This window comes from Camellia sinensis, chromosome 2, assembly GCF_055761805.1.
Source record: "Camellia sinensis isolate YWXY chromosome 2, ASM5576180v1, whole genome shotgun sequence".
NCBI classification, from domain to species: Eukaryota; Viridiplantae; Streptophyta; class Magnoliopsida; order Ericales; family Theaceae; genus Camellia; species Camellia sinensis.
In genome coordinates this window covers 208,884,121-208,906,856 of record NC_138962.1, presented here as the reverse complement: position 1 = coordinate 208,906,856, position 22,736 = coordinate 208,884,121, and the positions used below count along the sequence as shown (strand labels likewise).

Genomic DNA, 22,736 nt, shown 5'->3' with positions numbered 1-22,736 from the left:
CATATGCAAATTATAACATTTGGCCTAATTTCCAAAGGATTTACACTCTAACATGTATCCTAATTAATATGCTATATACTTATTAGAGTTCTATAACCCCTCATGTGTAATTGTAATTATTTCACATTTTTCCATCAGTAATGGTGCCCTTTCATATATGTTATTTTCCCACCACCTCATTAACTCTTTTACAAATAACAACTTCATTTTGGAATTTTTAAAGTTTTGGCATGTTCTTTTATGTCTTTTAATTTTTTCCCCTCTCCTTTAGTTTTGTGTTTTGGTTAAAATGCTTCATTCTTTATTTTTGGCAGGTAAAAGGAGAGCGCAATACCTCTTACATCTGTGCTTATATTTCGATCGACAAAGTACATTACAGCTATTGATGTCTGGTTTGCTGGTTGGGTTGTTGCTGAACTACTTCTTGGACAGGTACATATTTTGGGAAATATTCAAGTAACTAAAAGAGCCAGTTATATCAAAGTAATTATGTTGGAGTTGAGTCGTATAGCTTCTCATTTGTTATGGCTTGGACCTTTTATGGCAGATATTGGTGCACAGGCTCCCTTCTTCTATATTTTTCGAGAAAGAGAATTGATATATGACCTATTCGAAGCTACCACCAGTATGCGAATGATGCATAATTATTTTTGTATTTGAGGAATAGCTGTTGATCTACCTCATGGCTAGATACATAAATGTTTAGATTTTTGCAATTATTTTTTAAGAGGAGTTGCTAAATATCAAAAACTTATCAGAATCCTTTTTTTTTTTTTTTTTTTTTTTTGAACGAGTTGAGGAAATAGGCATTATTAGTAAAGATAAAGCAATAAATTGGGGTTTATCAAGACCAATGCTACGAGCTTCTAGAATACAATGAGATCTTCATAAAGTTGATCATTACGAGTGTTATGACGAATTTGATTGGGAAGTCCAATGGCAAAAAGAAGGGGATTCATTAGCTCGATATTTAGTACGAGTCAGTGAAATGACAAAATCTATAAAAATTATTCAACAGGCTCTGGAATGAATTTTGGGGGAGCCCTATGAGAATTTAGAAATCCGGCGCTTTGATAGAGTAAGAAATCTCGAATGGAATGATTTCGAATACCGATTCATTAGTAAAAAGCCTTTCCTGACTTTTGAATTGTCGAAGCAAGAAATTTATGTAAGGGTCAAAGCTCCAAAAGGAGAATTGGGAATTTTTCTGATAGGAGATCAAAGTACTTTTCCTTGGTGATGGAAAATCCGCCCGCCAGGTTTTGTCAATTTGCAAATTCTTTCTCAATTAGTTAAAAGAATGAAATTGGCCGATATTATGACAATACTAGGTAGCATAGATATCATTATGGGAGAAGTTGATCGTTGAGATGATAATTAATACAATAGAAGTACAAGCTATCAATTCTTTTTCTAGATTGGAATCCTTAAAAGAAGCCTATGGGATCATATGGATGTTTGTTCCTATTTTGACTCTTGTATTAGGAATCACAATAGGTGTACTAGTAATTGTTTGGTTAGAAAGAGAAATATCCGCAGGGATACAACAACGTATTGGCCCGGAATTTACCGACCCTTTGGGAATTCTTTAAGCTCTAGCAAATGGTACAAAATTGCTTTTCAAAGAGAATATTCTTCCATCTAGAGGAGATACTCGTTTATTCGGTATTGGACCATCAATAGCAGTCACATCCATTTTATTAAGTTATTCAGTAATTCTTTTTAGCTACCGTCTTATTTGTTGACCTCTCATATGAACCTTCTAATACATATTCATTTAAATGACTAGTAAAATTCAGAGAGTAGATTCCAAGACATTGATCAATTCAAGAAGAACTTCAAGATGAACTTTGAAAACTCGTTTGTGGATTCAATTCAAATGAGTACCATCCCAAGTCAGCAATTTAGATACTGGGGTCGACTTCTCTTGCACTTGAATTAGATTTTAATCATAAAAAATCAAGCCTCACTAATACTTTTCACACTAGACACTGACTAGAACTTGCACAGCTGCACATGTTTTCTATAAAATAATTTGGATACGTGATTCATACACACTACTTTGTATTTGTTGAGTCATCTAATCATTAGTGAGTAGTTAGGACTTTTAAATTTTAATCTGGTGGTTGTGTAGCGATGTGTAGCATCGTTTTGAAGTGTGAGGTTATGATATCATACTTCTATGAAGAGGAGTTTGGTTTCCCCAATATAGGGATTGTGTAGTTTATTTCTTAGACTATTTTTTGTGACAATTGTTAGTTTAATGATTGCTAACTTTTTAATTATTGTTGAATTTTAATTGTTCAGTTTGATGTAATGTTTATTATATACCATTTGAACAAAGAAAAAAAATAGTAGTTATATAGAACAGGGGATTACAGGTATACTACTATTGCCAATATGGCAATATCCATTGTTTGATCAACTAAGGTTGTGTTTGGATCTAGTATTTTAGGATGGATTTAGAAAGGGAAATGTGACAAACAATTATCAATGCATCTTCATGAACTTACAATATCCAATTGTTTGTCTGTGAGCTTGTGAACTATAAAACCTTAATGGGTTTATAGAGTAACATCAAAATATTCTAATTGTTTCTCAGTTTATACAATTCCCAAAAAATTGCTACAGGTAATACATCCCAAACCATTTTCTTTCTCATAGAAAAATCAAGCCACCACAAGAGTAATTGTTAGAAACATAAACAAATTTTAATAGGCAAATCAATTACATGAGTACAAATTCAAATTCAATTACCCACACATCAGATTTCACACACAAGCCAAATTTCAAGTGTGTATATATATATATATATATATGTAATCAACACAACTAACAAACATAAAATACCTAAACCTATTCGAATCATATTTTTCTAATTTTATAAACCAACCCAGTGAGTTCACAAAGGTGAAAGGGGTAGTTTCGAAGAAGGGGATTTGGGTCTAGGATTTCATAGAATAGAGATAAAGAAAGGGAGAGAAACAAGTTGCAGAGCGAGAGAGAGAAAGAGAGACATACATTGAGGCATGTAGCTTGCTAAAACGAGGATGAAAAGAAAAGGGCAGAGGAATAAACTCACTCTTCGGTGCTTGGCGCAGAGGAGCTCTGGCGAGATCCTGTAAAGATCTTCGTCAACAGCTTTGGGAGCTTTTCTCCGTGGCGAAGAATGCACTAGTGAAAGCAAAACAGGTCTCGGTGGTGGCAAGGGCAACAGCGACGACCGACAGAGAAAAAGAGAGAAAGAGAGAGAGAGAGAGAGAGAGAGTAATTTTGAAAACGTTTGGGATGAAGAAATGGTCTAGGCATTTAGGAAAAACAATTAAGGAGGGAATTTTGATTTTGACAAAATTTGGATGTTTGTTCCAAATTTTTGGAGAAAATTATTTGGAGGGAATTATGTAATAATCATTATAAAAAAAATTGAAACATTTAGAGTCTTATAATAAAATAAATTATTAATTTATAATTTTGTCAATTTATACTCAAATTTTTTTATTTATTTTTAATATGCATTCTTCATCTATTTTTATTAAGTAAAATTAATAAAAAAGAGTATTTTAACTACAAAATGTATAATCACACCATTAATTGGTGTAATAAAAATATTTACAATTTTAGAAACTACAAATATTGTAATTAAGTCATAAAATTTTGTAATATAAAATAAAAAATACATAACTGCATCACTAATTGGCGTAACAAAATTGTTTAAAATTATAGAAAATCACAAATGTCGTAACTAATACCCAAAGTTTCGTAACAATAACCAAAAATTGTGTAACTGTCCACTAATTGATGTAACAAAAATATCTAAAATTTTTAAAAACCACAAATGTCATAACCAACTCATAAAATTTAATAACATCAACTACAAAATGTGTAACTGCACCACTAATTGGCATAGTAAAAATAATCAAAATTTTTACAAATTACAAATGTCATAACTAACCCATTAAATTTCATAACATCAATCACAAAATGCATAACAACACAACTAATTTATGTAGCAAAAATATCTAATTTTTTTATAAACCACAAATATCGTAATCAAGCAACAAAGTTTCATAACAATTATCATAAAATGACTAATATATCACTAAAAATTGTAGAATCACCAATTGGGATCTCTAATGATACAAAGAAAACAAAATGTAATGACAATCATTAAATAATTTAATCAACGACTTAAAGCCATGAAACAGAAAATGAGAGTTAGAGAAGATTAACCAGTAGAGCGAGAGGAAAGGGAATATAAGAAAGAGAGGCTGAATGGACTTATCGCCTGTGAAAATGACATCAAAGGTGGTGTCGTTTCTGATAAGGAACATCAGAGACATCTACAGTGACAATAAGGAATGAGAGAGATGCTTGAGGGATGAAGAGGACTGAGCTAGCAGAATAGTACAACAAAATGCGTAATATTCATTTTTCAACGTTCTATAACACATGTACAAATTGATAATAACAAAACCTTTCAAATCATAACTACGACCAAAGGTTTGTATATGTATGACATATTAATGTGAAAGAGCTAGAGTTTCGAGATATATGCATTTACTAAATAGAGAAATATCACCCAAATGAATAGTGTTGAAATAGACAGACAGAATAGTGACGAGTTCAAGGATCTATTGCAGAAACACAAGAGTAGAGAGAAGAAGAATCCAGTGAGGAAGAACTATCAACAATAGTCATTCGATGATTTGAGCGAAATAGAGAAGTTTGATTAAGAAATAGAGAGAGCTCAGGCACAACTAGGACAAATCAAGGGAAAGAAAATTGATTGGAGAAAAAAACGAAGAAAAATTAGGGAAAAAATTTAGGAGAAAAATTATTTAGTAGCAAAATAAAATCATGTCATGATAATTTTTTTCAACATATTTTTTTATTAAAATTTAGTTAGATTATATATATGTCTATAAGTGTATATAGATATTTTAAAAAGTATATCGTTTATATATTATTATTTCTATTATATTTAATGAAGATGCTATGACTAAAAACAAATCTAAAATAGAGATAGGTGATCAATTCCAATTGTCATTTAAGGATGACACTTCAAAATTAATTGAGAGAGTTGAGAGTTCAGAGAGAATGAGAGTTTGAGAGACAGATTTATTTGTGAGAAATAAAATATGAGAGGGGTGGTATTTATAGGACTTGGGAGAGAGGGGTTAATTTATATATATAAATAAATAATAAAATAAAATTGGCTGTTAGTGGAATTAACGATTATATGACTATTTCAAATTTTTTTTGTTTTAAATTTTTGACCATTGCACTAACAGGGGTGACAGAGAAGGCAGGGAGCCGTTGGGGTCGGATCGAGCCAGATGGGGAAGAAAAATTTCGGGTCGAGCTCAGGGGATGGGTCACACTCCATAACACACCAGGGCTGAGCCAGGCTATAGAACACAGCCCAGGATCTTAGGTTGAGCCTAGGCTCAGGCCTGATTGGGCCTACCCAGGGCGCGAGCAGACTTGTGGTGTGCCGCGAGTTCGTGGGCCAAATTTACACGCCTATATGTAGGTAACGGTTGTGAGATATGTGATTAGTAGTTATGAAATAAAGAGTGTGGGTTATGAGATGTGGTTATGACATATGCGGGTAAAGTTAATGAGATATATGATTAGTGATTATGAGATATGTGATTTTGGTTATGAGCATAGTGGTGTAGTTATAAGTCAAAGGGTGTTTGGTTATGAGATATATGATTAGGGGTTATGAGATATGTAATGTTGGTTATGATTAAAGTGGTGTGATTATGAGATATGTGATTAGTAGTTATGATACATATGGGTAATGGTTATGAGATATATGGGTAATGGTTATGAGCAAAGTGGTGTCAAAGGGTGTTTGGTTATAGTATATGTATTAGAGGTTATGAGATATGTGGATAATGGTTATGAGCAAAGTGGTGTCAAAGGGTGTTTGGTTATGCTATATGTGTTAGTGGTTATGAGATATAAGATATTGGTTATGTGACTAGTGGTTATGAGATATGTCATGTTGGTGATTAGATATGCGACTAGTGGTTATGAGATATGTGATATTGGTTATGACTCAAGGGGTTGGTTGTGAGATGTGGTTATGATTCATGTGCCTAAAAGTTATAAGTAGGGCTAGGCATAGGGTTATCCGACCCGCACAACACTTCCTACTCGACTCTACCCGCACACGAATGGGCGGTTTCGCAAATACAATAGGGTAGGGTGCGGTTTGAAATAATTAAATTTTGCGGTTTGCGGTTTGCAGGCGGGTTACGAGTTTAACCCGTAACCCACCACAAGAATTTACAACTTCCATTATATGTTTTGTATTTGTTTTGCTTAATTGACTTCTACTCTTACATAAGTTGCACTTTGGTTAATGATTTAAATTACTCAAAGTACTTTTTTTTTAAACTTATTATCCAAAAAAAAAAGTACCTTTTTTTTAACTAGTTTTTATGTTTGATCAACACAATGCTCTCATATTACAAAATATAAACTGTGCAAATCATGGATGTTAAACTGATGGGTGACATAAGTGACAATTCCATTCAATCTGTAGACAGTCTCAGTGCCAGGTTTTAGATGTACGAAGTTAAAATTAAACAATATCTATGTTAATTATTTAAGAAAAAAATTCAAACCACAAACCGCCTGTACATCCACAAACTCTATTCGCACAAACCGCAAACCGTACTACAGACGGTTGCGGTTTGACTTTTTCACAAACTGCATAGATGCGAGCGGGTCAAAACCGAACCGCAAACCGCACCGAATCCAATCTGCAAACACCTCTAGTTATAAGATATGTAATATTGGTTATGATCAAAGTGGTGTGGTTATCAGCAAAAAGGTGTTAATTATAAGATAGGTAACTAATGGTTATGAGATATGTGATATTGTTTAGGATAAAAAAGTGTTGGTTATGAGATATGTGATGTTAGTTATGACTCAAAGGGGTTAGTTATGAGATGTGGTTATGATTCCTGTGGGTTGTAGTTATAAGATATATGATTAATGGTTATAAGATATGTGATATTTGTTATGATCAAAGTGGTATTTGTTATGAAATATGTGATTATGGTTATGAAATATATGATATTAATTATGAACAAAATGGTATTTATTATGAGATGTGGTATAAGTTTTTTTTACCTATTTTTTTAATCAAATAGTCAAAAAATTACTAAATTAGCCTGTTCTCAAACGAGGCCTAATTATGAACAAAATAATATTGGTTAAGAGATATAGTTATGACTAAATTATGATCACTTTGATTATAATTATGAAAAAAAAAAATTTAACTCATAATTATAAAAAGTGACCTATTTAATACTTTTAATGATATTACTCAATCTTAGCCATTAATTTTATATATACAATACTTTTTTTTTTTTTTTTTGAACAAAATGTACAGACTTTTCCCTTGTTAATTTTAGCGTTTTCTTCGATCGCCATCAATGGAGTTTCAAGAAGCTGCCACCAACGTAGTTACGACGATGGTTGGGTCCGACTCTTTTGCTTCTCCATGGTGGCTCTTTAGGGTTTTTCTATTCAGGGTTTGTGAATTTTGGATTTATTTTAGGGTTACTTTGTTCACTTTGTCTTGCCGATTGATCGCTGGCCTCCTCTTTGGAATTGAGGATCAGGGGTTTTGATTGATAAATATGATTCGGGTTTTGGAGTGGTTAGAGAAATCGAAAGCCTCTTTGGAATTAAGGGATCAGAGAAACGGATATTTAGGGTTTTGATTGATTTATTTGAGTCGGGGTTTTGGAGTGTTTTCTTCATGGAAGAAAGTGGTTAAACGGTTGTGATTAATTTTATCTCTGTACATGTTCTGTGTATATATGTAGTATGGATATAAAAGCAGCAAGGAGAGTTTCAGAGAGGACGCAGAAATCTGTTTATGATAGACTCAGAGGAGGACCTGTGAACAACGTTTGTTCCTTCTGGCTCGCTGGGAGATGCACCAAGAGCCCTTGTAGATTCTTGCACCCTGAATCTCCACCTTCACAACCACCCAACCCTTCCCAATACCGCCATTCGAAAACTTGGCAGAGGGGTCCGAACAATACCGTCAAGAATTCATCCATTTCACCGAGTGAAAGAGCTGTGTCTGAACATGGAAGTACTAAGAAGGCTCAAAAAACGGTGTGTTCATATTGGATTTCGGGTAATTGTGTGCATGGTGAGATGTGAAAGCACCTGCATTCATGGTTTTCCGGCAATGGGTTTTCGTTGTTGGCAAACCTGGAAGGGCACAATAAGGTAATTGTTTGTTGATCATCCTTTTATCTTTATTTTTGTGCTTGTTGGAGATGATTTTTAGTTATAATGGCTAATATATTTGGGACTTTGGTCATAGGCTGTTACTGGGATTGCCCTACCTTCTGGCTCCAACAAGCTTTACTCTGGTGGTAAGGACAAAACTCTGCGGGTTTGGGACTGCAATAGTGGTCAGGTTGGTACCAATTTTGCTTATGATCTTTTCCATTATGAATAAAATCTGGTTTGCCCTGCAACTGATGGATTTATATGATGTACTGTTGTTATTTGTGGCAAATGCAGTGTGTTGGTGTGGTTGATCTCTTGGCTGAAATCGGGTCTGTGATTAGTGAAGGTCCCTGGGTTTTTGTGGGCTTGCCAAATACTGTTAAGGTAGTTCAATTTATATGGATTTCCAACATCATTATAATATTTTCTTGCCTAATCTTGTGATCCAATTTGTTATTTGCATTGTTATTGATATTTTTAATTAAAATGGATGTTGCAGGCATGGAACACCCAGGCCCTCACCGACTTTACTCTTAATGGACCAGTTGGGCAAGTTTATGCCATGGCCCTAGGCAATGATATGCTTTTTGTTGGGACACAGGTAAATACTTTTAGGACATGCCAATTGTTTCCATTATTTAATCTTAGATTTGTCCACTGAATTTTGTTATCTAATCTTTTTATTTTATATTGGAATTTGAAAATTTATATGATCTACAATTTTACTGATTTTTTGCAACAGGATGGCACCATATTGGCATGGAAATCCAATTCTCAGTCAAATTGCCCTGAACTAGCTGCATTGCTGAAGGGTCATAGTCATGGTGTAGTCTCTCTTGTTATTGGTGCTGATAGGCTTTACTCTGGTTCCATGGACAATACAATAAGGGTAAGTTGGTGTTGATTATGATTTTTCCCTGTTAATTGTTTGGTATGGTTTTACTCAATTGGCCCATCATCTTAGATTATGTTATTTCCTTTTTCCAGGTGTGGGATCTCAACACCTTCAAGTGTACCCAGACACTAATTGGACATACTGGTGTGGTCATGTCTGTTCTTTGCTGGGAGAGCTGTTTATTGTCCTGTTCATTAGATGGAACAATAAAGGTTTGCTTCTTTATATATATATATATATATATATATTGTCATTTGTTCATAATATTTAAGTGCTGATCTACTATAGCCTAATCCTCTATTCTGATTATCCTTTTCTGAGCAGGTTTGGGTTGCTACTGATGGTGGGGACTTAGAAGTGACCTATACTCACAAAGAAGATGATGTAAGTTTTTTTTTTTTTTTTTTTTTTTTTTTTGTAAAAATAAACATTCCTTTTTTATGCATTTCTGTACTTGTTTAATTTTCTTTGCTACTTATCAAAATTTATTTTGTTTCAAACTGGGTGATCTTGTTAGAAGGGTGCCTTTTTATGTGTTTAAATTCAAACATCTAAGACTTTATAATCAATCAATTGGAAGAATGCTGATTTATAGTTACTGAAGGACTGTTTGACTTGAAATCCTGTGAATTATACACTAGGAAATTATCTGATTTGGTTAATATGGATAGCCTATTAATGGGGTGAACTTTTGGGTTACTATTTCAACACTAAGACATCACATTATCATATTTTTTGCTGGATTTGATGGCTAGTTAAAAGTTGTGCATTTGTGGGGATTATTATCAATTGAAGTCCTGAAGTCAAAATAGTTAAATGTTTTTCACATTATCATGTTAATATGTTTCTCGTTTTATTGGTTTGTGTGAGAGTCATGCTAAAGAGATATGACCAAACTGAAGTCACATTATCAAGTTCATTTCCATCTCCAAAGTTTTCATTAGAGAAGAAGTCTAGATAATGTAAATTATGTGCTCAAGCCTCCATTTTAGAATCCACACGTGCAAGTGATTCATGCTAAAGCATCTGTGCGTGTGTTCTTTTTTCCCTTTAATGTTTTCTTTACTTCTATATTGGAGTTAGTGTTGGGAACTTTCAGATAAGTTCCACAGGGAAAATCTGTTAAATTGTTGGCATATTTTAAGTTATTGCTCTCTTCATATTAAAAAGCTACATATAAACTTTAATTGATCATACAATGCAACTGTTTCAGGGTGTTCTTGCACTTTGTGGCATTCATGATGCAGAAGCAAAGCCCATTCTCCTCTGCTCATGCAACGACGACTCTGTCCGCTTATATGACTTGCCATTGTAAGTATATCAAAGAATACCCTTCTAGTTTTACAGTTTTTCTAGGAGTCTCTATCTGCTTTCGTAGTGATCTGATACCTATTTTTTCTTTTGTTGGATTCAGATTTACTGAAAGGGGAAGGCTATTTGCAAAGCAGGAAGTCCGAGCAATTCAGATAGGTCCCGGGGGCCTTTTCTTCACGGGTGATGCAACGGGGCAATTGGTAGTGTGGAAATTGGCCGGAGAGTCGAGTAGTGTAGTGGCAGCTTCATGAAAGTATGTGTTTTGTACAAACAAATTGCCCTGTAAATATTACATACTGAGGAGGAGAGGAGAGAGATGTGTGAGCCATTTTTGAGATTGGAGAAAGCTTTGATGTCTTTCAAATTGGTCTTTGGAAGATGTAATTGACCCTTTCTCTGAGTTGAATTTTTTCTATGTATCAATGGAGAGCAATCTTCTTTAATTCTACTAAGGAAAATGCCTTAGACAATTAATTAGGGTGGCTCTAATGATGTGGCAGTGGATCCCACCCACTGCCACAGTGTATTTGTGCCTTGATTTTTTTATTTATTTTTTTTTTTTTTCAATTTCCACCGCGCTAGTGGTGGGGTTAGTGATGGCAAATTAGTGGTCTGTAGCATTACTCTTTGTTTGCTTGTTCATTTAATGCAACCCTGAACTTGCATATCTAAGCTGGACCCAAGTCAATTCCCGATGAATAATATTAGGAATTATGAAAAAAAATATCATGAAATGTTTCATGAAATTTTTTTATCATGTAATTAGTGTGTAGTGTTTTATTATATCTGCAATCTAAGGGTGTAGAATTTTTTATGATTATCTTCATGATCCCCAATATTATTCATTCCCGATTATAATAACAAACTGACTTAGACATGTCAAATGAGTTGTAATTGTCAAATTTTTATACACTTAAAAATAAATAAATAAGTAAAGTCACATTCTCTTTACCTCTTTCGTAATGAGATACATGTGTCATTCGTATTTATTTAAGGAAAAGAATGAATGTCACTTGGTGTGTATCGTTGCTCTTTCACATTAATAATCTGATGATACAGTAATGATGGTAGGATGGATTGGACTGATCCACGCTCTTCAAGCCTAATATCCGAGTGACCAAACTCACTAAAGAACCTGCACAAGAGTTCAACGGGGAACGGGGAGTCCCCCAATGAACCCTCTGACAAACAAGTTAAAGAGAGAGAGTGGAGTATGTAGATAGATTAGAGATAGAAAGCTTAACATTCTTCTTGCCTTCAACGTCTGCTTATATCCTTTGGTAATCATTTTGTTGTCCCTTCCGACCTGTCACCTTGGCCAAAAGTCTATGCTGTAGCTTATCTTGTTCAGGGTGAAGGTGTGTTGTCCCGACGGAGAGGTGTTGTCGTAATAAATGCTGTGAGGGGTTGCATTAATGGCGATGTGCAGTAGCAATAACTTTGCAGATCTTTGTCTGCTGATGTGGCTTGCCCTTTACCTGCCACGTGTCTGAATATCATTGGTCCTTCATGTCATGTTGACTTCCAACCGTGCTGGGCCTTATCAGTTGGGTTATGCATTGGGCCCTAAGTGGTAGGCTTGGGTTGTTCATAGTGGGTTATGGGCTTTATGAGCCTATCCACGTCAGTAATCCCTCATTCTCAAGTGCAACTTTAGTCTAACGAAGGGAATAAATAGTGAAAGGAACGGCCGACCAAAAGTGGTTGAGTGGAGGGACCGACCATGAGGAGGGCCGACCGCGAAGGGTAGGCGAGTGGAGGGACAGACCGTGAGGAGGGCCGACCGCGAAGGGTAGCCGAGTGGAGGGACCGACCGTAAGGAGGGCCGACCGCGAAGGGTAGCCGAGTGGAGGGACCGACCATGAGGAGAGCCGACCGCGAAGGGTAGCCGAATGGAGGGACCGACCATGAGGAGGGCCAACCGCGAAGGGTAGGGCGGCCGGGCGCGAGGCTCGAAAAGCGGCGGGTCACATGACGACTGGAAGTGGGAAGGGAGGCAGTGAATCGTGGTCGTACACGTGGTAACATCTGGTTTGGGGAGGTCAGGCGTTGAGCCAGGAATGAAATGATAGGTCATTATAGGGTGTTGAAAAGACAGTGTTGGCGGTTTTTTTGAAAAATTTTCAAACTGGCGAAATTTAATAGGGAGTCTTGGAATACGGGCAAACCTTAGGCCTTTGGGATTACTCGCTTTACCTATCTTTTCGCAAAACATCAAAACATTCCCAGCGTAAACTCCTTCGTTGCCAACGATACACCCCTGCAACACTTCTGGAATTTTCTTGCGCCCGCAACCGAAGCTATTCGAAGACATACAATAGGGATGGCACAAGAGGAAGCAACCACCGCAAGGGTTAATCCCCTAGGGGATGATGACGCGATGGACCTGGCAGAACGATATATGAGGGAGAGGCAAGTGGAGAAATTAGGGGAGTCGGCGGGTTTAGCTTGTCCGTTGACGATGATAGCGGCTCCGAAACCAATCAGCCAGGTTGAGCCAGATCACTGGCATATAAAGGCTGACAAGTCAACCGTTACGGCGGAGGAGTTGGAGGGTATACGGAAAAAATATCAGGTGCCTGAAGAAATAGAGTTGATGTTATCGACAGCAACGGAGAGGCCTTCCGACGCCCGGCTGGGGGAGTTTGCCCTATATGAAGAGGCGTTGAAGGGAGGGTTGAGGTTGCCGCTTTCACAGGTGGTAGTGGATGTCCTCAACCGACTGGAAGTCGAGCCAGGCCAACTAATGCCCAACTCATGGAAGATTGTACTGGCCTGTGCAAGTGCGTGGCCGAAGGCGAACGAGGGAGCGGCCATGACGATGGACGAGTTTTTTGCCTGCTATAAGGCCTCGGGCCAGCAAGAAACTTGGGTCACTTTGCAGGCGGCGGCAGGAAGGGGTTTGGTAGCGGGGTTGCCGTCATCAATTAAAGGATGGAGGTCGCGGTGGTTCTATGTATCTGCAAATGGCGGAGTTGGAGTACGCACAGTGTGGAGGGTACCAACCAAGTCTATGGAGCTAAAGCTGGGGGCTGCAGCGGAGGAGTGGGTGAAAAAGGTGAAGGCATGGAGGGAGAAGGAGGGGGTCAGATGGGACGACCTCATTCAGCCATCAACTTTGTTTGCTGCAGGATTGGGCCCTCAGCCGACCGGTGGGGATCTGGCACCGACAGAGCTTGAGGCAATGAGGAAAGCGCAAGAGGCCGAGGACCGGGCCATTTTTGCCAAAGCCAATAAGTTCAAGGAAGTGCAGTTAGGCCCACCATCAAAACCAGTCACGAGGGAAAGAATCCGACCGCGCCCAAAGCCACTAGGGGGAAAAGACTTGGGCAGTTTCGAGCCACGACTGCCCCCGTTTATCTAGTGAAAGAAAGGGCAAACAAGGAGGGGGAGGTCCTAAAAAAGAAGAAGAAGAGAAGGGTTGCCCCTGAGGGGGCCTCAAATGCGCCTGGGTCGAAGAGGACAAGGGTGGGCGGTGAGGGCACTCCGATAGTGGAGGAAACATGGGAGAAAGGGGTGGAGGCTACTCCAGAAGCGATCGTCGTCCCAGAGGCACAAGGGGAGAAAAGCCAAGGGATCTTAGAGGAAGAAGGGCATGCGAGCGCCCTGGACCCCAAGGTGCAACTAGAAAGTGGGTCAGGTGACCCTAAGGAAGTGATGGAGCAACAGCCCAAGGGGGGCCCTGCGCCCCAAGGAGAAGGGGCCAGGTTGACAACTGCAATCTACCACGCTCGCGCCGTGTCTGAGCGGCTGGAGGAAGAAGAAGGCCCAGCCAGGGCGGCTGCAGATCGCCTTGTGGGGATTGTGGACGAGGCAGCCGTGCGCTCGGTTTCCAGGTTCAATGAGGCTGAGCTGCTAAGGGGGTTGTGCTCTGCCCAAATGGAGGTAACCACCTTAGCAGGGGCTCTGTTGAGAAAGGCGGCGGCTGCGAAGGTCAAGTCGGAGGAGGCTAAGGCCCAGCTTGCAAGTTTCAAAAAGGAGAGTGCAAGCTGGAAGAAGGCTACGCGAAGCGCGTGTACCAGGGGTTGGCAGGAGGCTGAGAAGGCAAAAAAGATAGAAGTATTGGCGATCGTACAGGGCAATGTTACCAACCGTGCCCATGCTGAGCTGCTGGCGATCAGGTTGGAGCTAGAGGATGAACGTCGCAAGGTAGTGTCGCTTGAGTTCCAGCTGGCTGGCGAGCAGAAAAAGTTAGGGGATGCCCAAAATGCCTGCACGGTAGCCACTGAGCGGTTTGAAGAGGCAATGATCAACAATGAAGAACTGCGCGCCCAGCAGATCAAAGAGAAGGATGAAGCTGACGTGAAGATTGCTGGGCTGCAGAAGGAGCTGGAGGATGAGCGTGGTAGGGCGATAGAGGAGAAGGCATGGTTGCAGAAGGAGCTGGAGGATGAAAAAACCAAGACAGCCTCTAAAAGAGCAGCATATCCCGATCTGTGCATTGCAGCAGTAGAGCAATTCAAGGGGTCTGCTGAATTTCAGATGGCAGTCGATGCCGTAGTCGCCAGCAACTTGGCAAGGGAGGTGTTTGGGAGGGGGCGGGCCCGTCGGGAACGACCGCTGGGGGCAGGACTAAAGCAGAAGTTATTGAGAGCTTCCAGTGGTCGGACTTCTATAAACACGAAATGGCTGAGTTCTGGGACAGTGACTGGAAGATGTTCAAACGGAAGGCAGAAGAACTGTTCCCAGGCTTGGACCTTAGCGGTGTAAGGATTGATGAAGACGACGTGGCCCAGACCTCCCTAGATGAGGGCATTGAAGAAGAAGACCTTCTTTCAAGTGAGGAAGAGTGATTGGTGTGAACAGAACCTGTACTTAAAGTTTGTTTTGTGTTTTTGTGTTTTTGTGTTTTTTTTTTTTTTTTTGCTTTTGAATGACTGTAAGAAACTTATGTACAAGTTTGTGAATAAATAAAATTTTGAGTCTTATTTTCATGCTACTGCTTTTGTGAGTAAATAAAATGAATGAGAATGGCGACTTGTAGAAGGCTTATGTATAAATTATTGTGAAGTGGAAAATGTAAGGAAAACTCAATGTAAAGTGAAGTTTAACTTGTAAGAAAAATTCAATGCAAAGTGAGTGAGAAAAACTCAATGCAGAGTGAATTTTAACTTGTAAGAAAAATTCAATGCAGAGTGAGTGTGGGAAAAACTCAATGCAGAGTGAATTTTAACTTGTAAGAAAAATTCAATGCAGAGTGAATGTGAGAAAAACTCAATGTAGAGTGAATTTTATAGATGCCGACCCAGCGAGGAACGAGATTGATTTGGAAAACGTTGGACTGGGATGTGACTAAGTATGGCCACTATGCTTATGATCATGAAGGCGTAATGGTGGCTTCGGCCTGGTTGGGGCTTGAAGCAACTCACTCTAGCGGGGCTTTACATGCTCAGTCTGGTTGAGGCTTTAAGTGACTCGGTCTGGCCGAGCTCTTCATGCTCAGTCTGGCTGAGGCTTTTTGTGCTCAGTCTGGCTGAGACTTTAAGTGACTCGGTCTGGCCAAGCTCTTCATGCTCAGTCTGGCTGAGGCTTTAAGTGACTCGGTCTGGTCGAGCTCTTCATGCTCAGTCTGGCTGAGGCTTTTTGTGCTCAGTCTGGCTGAGGCTTTAAGTGACTCGGTCTGGCCGAGCTCTTCATGCTCAGTCCGGCTGAGGCTTTTTGTGACTCGGTCTGGCCGAGCTCTTCATGCTCAGTCTGGCTGAGGTTTTTTGTGCTCAGACTGGCTGAGGCTTTTTGTGACTCGATTTGGCCGAGCTCTTCATGCTCAGTCTGGCTGAGGCTTTTTGTGCTCAGGCTGGCTGAGGCTGCAATCAAAGCGTTATTAGAATACCACAGATAACTGAAATATAAGCTTGCTATCATACAAAGTGTAGGCCCATGTGGTCATAAATTTACACCATATGAGGAGAAAATGAGAACATAGATTGTCAAAAAGAACATACAACATTTTGGACGATACAAAAATATAATTTTTATTGAAAATAGCACTTCAAATGTTCAGCGTTCCAAGGATGAGGGAGGTCTCGACCTTCCATGTCCTGAAGTCGATAAGTGCCCGGACGTGGTCTGGCCTTCACAACGTAAGGTCCCTTCCATTTGGCTGCTAGTTTGCCCTCAGTCGGATTTTTGGTGGCAAGAGTTGCTTCTTGCAAAACAAGGTCCCCCACGGCGAACTCCCTTGGTCGGACTCTACAGTTGTAATGTGTTCTCATTTTCTGTTGGTATGAGGCCCGTCTGACAGCGGTTGTTTCTCGAAGCTCTTCAATCAGGTCTAGGTCTGCCCGATGCAACTCTTCAGTTAGTTCTGGATTCGGATGTAGAACCCTTGGGGTAGGAAGACCGATCTCTACTGGGATGACCGCCTCGGCGCCATATGTTAGGCGAAAAGGAGTCTCCCTAGTGGGAGTTCGAGTGGTAGTGCGGTAAGCCCAAAGCACATTTGGTAGTTCCTCAGCCCAAAGTCCCTTAGCAGCTTCCAACTTGGTTTTGATGATCTTCAGAAGAGAACGGTTTGTGACCTCAACTTGACCATTGGCTTGGGGGTGACCTGGAGAAGAGAAACATGGCTGGATCTGAAGCTCTGCACAGAATTTCTTGAACTTGGCATTGTCGAATTGTTTGCCGTTGTCGGAGATGATGGCTTGAGGGATGCCAAACCTGCATACGATCGACTGCCAAATAAACCTAGTTGTGTTCCGCTCGGTAATGGTGGTAAGAGGTTCTGCTTCAACCCATTTGGTAAAGTAATCGATGGCGACGATGGCGAATTTGGTTTGGCCTCGGCCAATGAGAAGTGGGCCAACCAGGTCGATCCCCCATTTGGCGAAGGGGTAAAGACTGCAGAGTGTGATCAATTCTGTAGGAGGGGCGTGAGGGATGTTAGCAAAACGTTGGCACTTGTCACATTTGAGCACAAAGTCTGTCGCATCTTGATTGAGAGTAGGCCAGAAATAACTAGTGCGAAGTATTTTGTGGGCTAGGGGTAAGTCGCCTGAGCAGGATTGAGGCATCTAAGGTATGGGCGTGAAACGCCCCTCTTGTACAAAAGACCATCGACGAGAATGTAATTGGACGACCGGATCCTGACTTTGGCGGCCTGCTGTGTCACGACCCAAACCCGCGCCGAGAAGGTTGGCATCGTAACCGGCCAGTAATCCTAGATTACCACAGGCCTTTCTGTACAAACATACATAACCGGGGCTTGCGGAAGCGAAAACAAAACACTAATAGTCCAAAGAGCTGTGCATTTATATGAACATACATTACATGCCAAAAATGTTAATTTACCCACTACATTACATCACATATAATCAAAATTCATATACAAGACATAGGCTCACGCCTCATGTACAACCAAAACCAAGCTTCCTAACGGCCTTCTGGGCCTAGCCCCAACTCGGAGGCACCAAAACACCGGGTAGGCTTCAAAACGGCGGCTCGGCTCGGACTCCGCCTAGGCTTGACTCCCAGAGTGCTCACCTATAATTACATATATACAAACAATGAGCTAAAGCTCAGCAAGTAACATTAAAGTAAAGGGGTGGTGAACGAATTCCACATTCCATATATCCATAAAATAAACCATTCATAAACATAATCATCTCATATCATAACATACATAATGGCATACTCCATAGAACATAACATTTGTCGTCCAACGACTAGAGTAACCGGTCCCGGACACCGATTAAACACATACCGAGATCTCGTAAACTGGTCCACTTAGGACTATCTATGGATGCCATACTAGATTCGCAAACTGGACATTCGTTCACGGAAAACATTCTCATTTCAAAGCATAGCATAACGTAATACATTTAAAACATAGTTCATAATAACATATCTTTACAGAAATGTTACTCACAGTGGGTTTCCAAAACCGGTTGCACGGTCTTCGCCTCTTGACCTGCAATTATCAACATTATAACACATTTCTTCAGTACACATTATCATTAAATCACTTAATTCATGCCATTCTCTCCTTTCCTTATGAAATTTCATGTTTATAAGATGATAGTGATGCAATTAACATGTTAAAATCAAGTCTGCAACTTCCCCCAAAATTTTCCTGAAAAAGGCCTTCCCGCTCGAGCGCCACTTTGGCCGCTCGAGCGTACTGTAAAAAGTCCCAAAACTGCTGGGAGGCTGATTTTCACGCTCGAGCGGGAATCCCTCCGCTCGAGCGGACCACGCGAAAATCTGAAATTCTGGACTCTTCCAAAGCTTGGATCTCTCCTTTTGCAAAACCACTTCAACATTTATGAAATCCAAGGCTCAAAACACTTGAAACACAACTTGAATTAAACATTATAGCTTCTAAACAAACCCAAATGCATCATATACAAGATCAAACCATGAATTGAGGTGAAGAATCATAACTATTCATGTAAAAGCTTTATTTCTTCATATCCATGGAGGTTCTTCCTCAAGAATACCAAATATAAACATAAATCATCTATTCATGCCATACAGGCTCAAATTAAACATATTTCTTCTTCAATCCACTTATTTACCATGAGGTCATGCATGAATCAACCTTATTTCAAGAAATTAGAGAAGATCCTTACCTTGATTATTTAAATGAAGAAGATAGCTTGATTTCCCCTTTCTTTACTCTTCTTCCTCCCTTGGTTCTCCCCTCCACGAATTCTTCTCTCTCTCTCTCTCTCTCTCTCTCTCTCTCTCCTTCTAGATTTTTCTTTCTTTTGTTTTGAGTCAAAACATGGTCAACATCCTTATCTATATACATATATATACCATAAAAAAATAGAATTGTGCCATAATCTTGAGCCAAACAAGACTTAGCGATTCAGACGAAATTCAGTCCTCAATTTATTTTCCCAAATGGTTCTAAAAATTCCCGGTATCTCATAGACGCGCTCAATTTTGTTTTCTGAACCCATTACGGTCATCAATTTCAGTCCCAAAGTTCTCATCTCAACAGATATTCTTCTAAGTCAAACAGATATTCTTCAATTAATTCGCATAAACACATGATTAATTACTGATAAATATGACACATGTTTTGGGGTCATTACACTCTCCCCACCTTAAGAAGTTTGGTCCTCCAAACTTTACTTATCCTGGTGCAATCTCAGTCGGAAGCAACTCGACGGTTCTATTCAGTTATTCAGCATGATAAGGTAGTTCGTATGTCTATTCCATAACAATGAAGGCAGTATCATAGCAGTCAAACACACAATGAACATATTTTACATATACTGAGGTCAGCTAACAAGTTCCATAGCGTTCAATTCAGAGGTAGTAACGTCGATATAACAATCCATAGCAAAGGGAATAGCAACGGTAAATTTGTTTCATCACAGTCATAGTCAATTTATTTCATGTCGTTCACATTCAATTGGTATCACATGACTTACGTATGATTGGGTCCGTCACAGTCACATGTTCAATATTTTCCATCGCATAAGTAACATAGCCATCGCATAGATAACAGTGCTAACATCATAGTAGATAATAAAAATCATACCTGTATTCACTTTTCCGGTATTCTGTGTCTTTTCTGAAACTAGGGTGAAAACCCGTCCTTGCCTCAACGTATTCCCCTCCGGAGCAGATGTTACGGTTGTCTTTGGTGTCATTGTTGAGTTAACTCCACTAGCAATGGGTCTTTCATTTCTTGAGTAAACTTGTGGACAAGCTTTAGCTATATGTCCTGGTTGTCCACATTTGAAACAGACTCCAGTTCCACGGCGACAAATACCCCAATGTTGCTTTCCACATTCCCTACAAGTAGGTACACCTACACTGCCACCATTTTCCCTTTTTGTGTTATCACTAAACTTTGAAGTCAAATTTTCGTTCACGGAGCCCATGGATTCACTAACTGTTTCTACTTTCTGTTTCTTGAATTTCTTACTTTCTGCTTCGGTCATTGCTGTTGGCTTGCACATTTTCAAGTTAGCAATATTTGTTTCAGCCATCAAGGCCCTGTCAAGTACGTCAACATATTTTTCTAATTTCAACACATTCACCCGGTCAAGTACCTCAACATGTAAGCCACCCTCAAATTTCCTTGCCTTCTTGTAATCTGTATCAACCATATGAGGAGCATAACGGGCTAATTCAGTAAATTTACTCTCATATTCCGCTACTGACATAGTGCCTTGCTTCAACTGTTCAAATTCAGATAATTTCCTATCTCGCATGCATTGTGGAAAGTATTTTTCATAAAATTTTTCTTTGAATCGATCCCATGTTAAGTCCCTATTCTCACCTCGTACGAGCATCCACCATCTTCGAGCTTCTTCTGTCAGAGTAAATGTTGCTAACAAAACTTTATAGACATCTGTACACGGAAACACTTCAAAAATCTTTTCGGTTTCTAATACCCATGCCTCCGCTTTTAATGGTTCAATTCCCCCTACAAATTCTGGTGGTTTCAGTTTCTTGTATTTCTGTGTCAAGGTGATAACATCATCATTATTAATCGGTTCCATTTGCACAGGTGGTGGTGGAGGAGGCGGAAATGGTTGTCTCTGTTGTTGTTGGTTTTGCTCTTGCTGTTGTCTTACCAACCCAGTTAAAGCTTCCACCATTCTTTCTAACCGATCTATTCTGGCATTAGAAGATTCTGACTCATCTACATTCCTTGCATTAGTGTTCTCCATTGGTCTCTAGTACCCATAGCAGATAGAATATTTCATTTCTCTTTCAAACACACACACACATGCACACATGTATGCCATGCTCTATTTCTTTTCTATGACACCCTACAGCTCTGATGGACACGTGTGTGGGTAAATTAACTCGTGCGCTCTAATACCACTCTGTCACGACCCAAACCCGCGCCGAGAAGGTTGGCATCGTAACCGGCCAGTAATCCTAGATTACCACAGGCCTTTCTGTACAAACATACATAACCGGGGCTTGCGGAAGCGAAAACAAAACACTAATAGTCCAAAGAGCTGTGCATTTATATGAACATACATTACATGCCAAAAATGTTAATTTACCCACTACATTACATCACATATAATCAAAATTCATATACAAGACATAGGCTCACGCCTCATGTACAACCAAAACCAAGCTTCCTAACGGCCTTCTGGGCCTAGCCCCAACTCGGAGGCACCAAAACACCGGGTAGGCTTCAAAACGGCGGCTCGGCTCGGACTCCGCCTAGGCTTGACTCCCAGAGTGCTCACCTATAATTACATATATACAAACAATGAGCTAAAGCTCAACAAGTAACATTAAAGTAAAGGGGTGGTGAACGAATTCCACATTCCATATATCCATAAAATAAACCATTCATAAACATAATCATCTCATATCAGAACATACATAATGGCATACTCCATAGAACATAACATTTGTCGTCCAACGACTAGAGTAACCGGTCCCGGACACCGATTAAACACATACCGAGATCTCGTAAACTGGTCCACTTAGGACTATCTATGGATGCCATACTAGATTCGCAAACTAGACATTCGTTCACGGAAAACATTCTCATTTCAAAGCATAGCATAACGTAATACATTTAAAACATAGTTCATAATAACATATCTTTACAGAAATGTTACTCACAGTGGGTTTCCAAAACCGGTTGCACGGTCTTCGCCTCTTGACCTGCAATTATCAACATTATAACACATTTCTTCAGTACACATTATCATTAAATCACTTAATTCATGCCATTCTCTCATTTCCTTATGAAATTTCATGTTTATAAGATGATAGTGATGCAATTAACATGTTAAAATCAAGTCTGCAACTTCCCCCAAAATTTTCCTGAAAAAGGCCTTCCCGCTCGAGCGCCACTTTGGCCGCTCGAGCGTACTGTAAAAAGTCCCAAAACTACTGGGAGGCTGATTTTCACGCTCGAGCGGGAATCCCTCCGCTCGAGCAGACCACGCGAAAATCTGAAATTCTGGACTCTTCCAAAGCTTGGATCTCTCCTTTTGCAAAACCACTTCAACATTTATGAAATCCAAGGCTCAAAACACTTGAAACACAACTTGAATTAAACATTATAGCTTCTAAACAAACCCAAATGCATCATATACAAGATCAAACCATGAATTGAGGTGAAGAAACATAACTATTCATGTAAAAGCTTTATTTCTTCATATCCATGGAGGTTCTTCCTCAAGAATACCAAATATAAACATAAATCATCTATTCATGCCATACAGGCTCAAATTAAACATATTTCTTCTTCAATCCACTTATTTACCATGAGGTCATGCATGAATCAACCTTATTTCAAGAAATTAGAGAAGATCCTTAC

General features: G+C 39.4%; 1 pseudogene across 1 annotated transcript; it reads left to right on the top strand.

Moving 5' to 3' along the window:
• Positions 1-7,376: 7,376 nt before the first annotated feature.
• LOC114273545 (zinc finger CCCH domain-containing protein 48-like) lies at positions 7,377-10,932 on the top strand (annotated as a pseudogene). Its single transcript, XR_014362404.1, has 9 exons — positions 7,377-8,265; positions 8,363-8,458; positions 8,566-8,655; positions 8,771-8,872; positions 9,014-9,160; positions 9,259-9,378; positions 9,491-9,550; positions 10,414-10,477; positions 10,581-10,932. The product of XR_014362404.1 is annotated as a zinc finger CCCH domain-containing protein 48-like (transcript).
• The last annotated feature ends 11,804 nt before the right edge of the window (positions 10,933-22,736 follow it).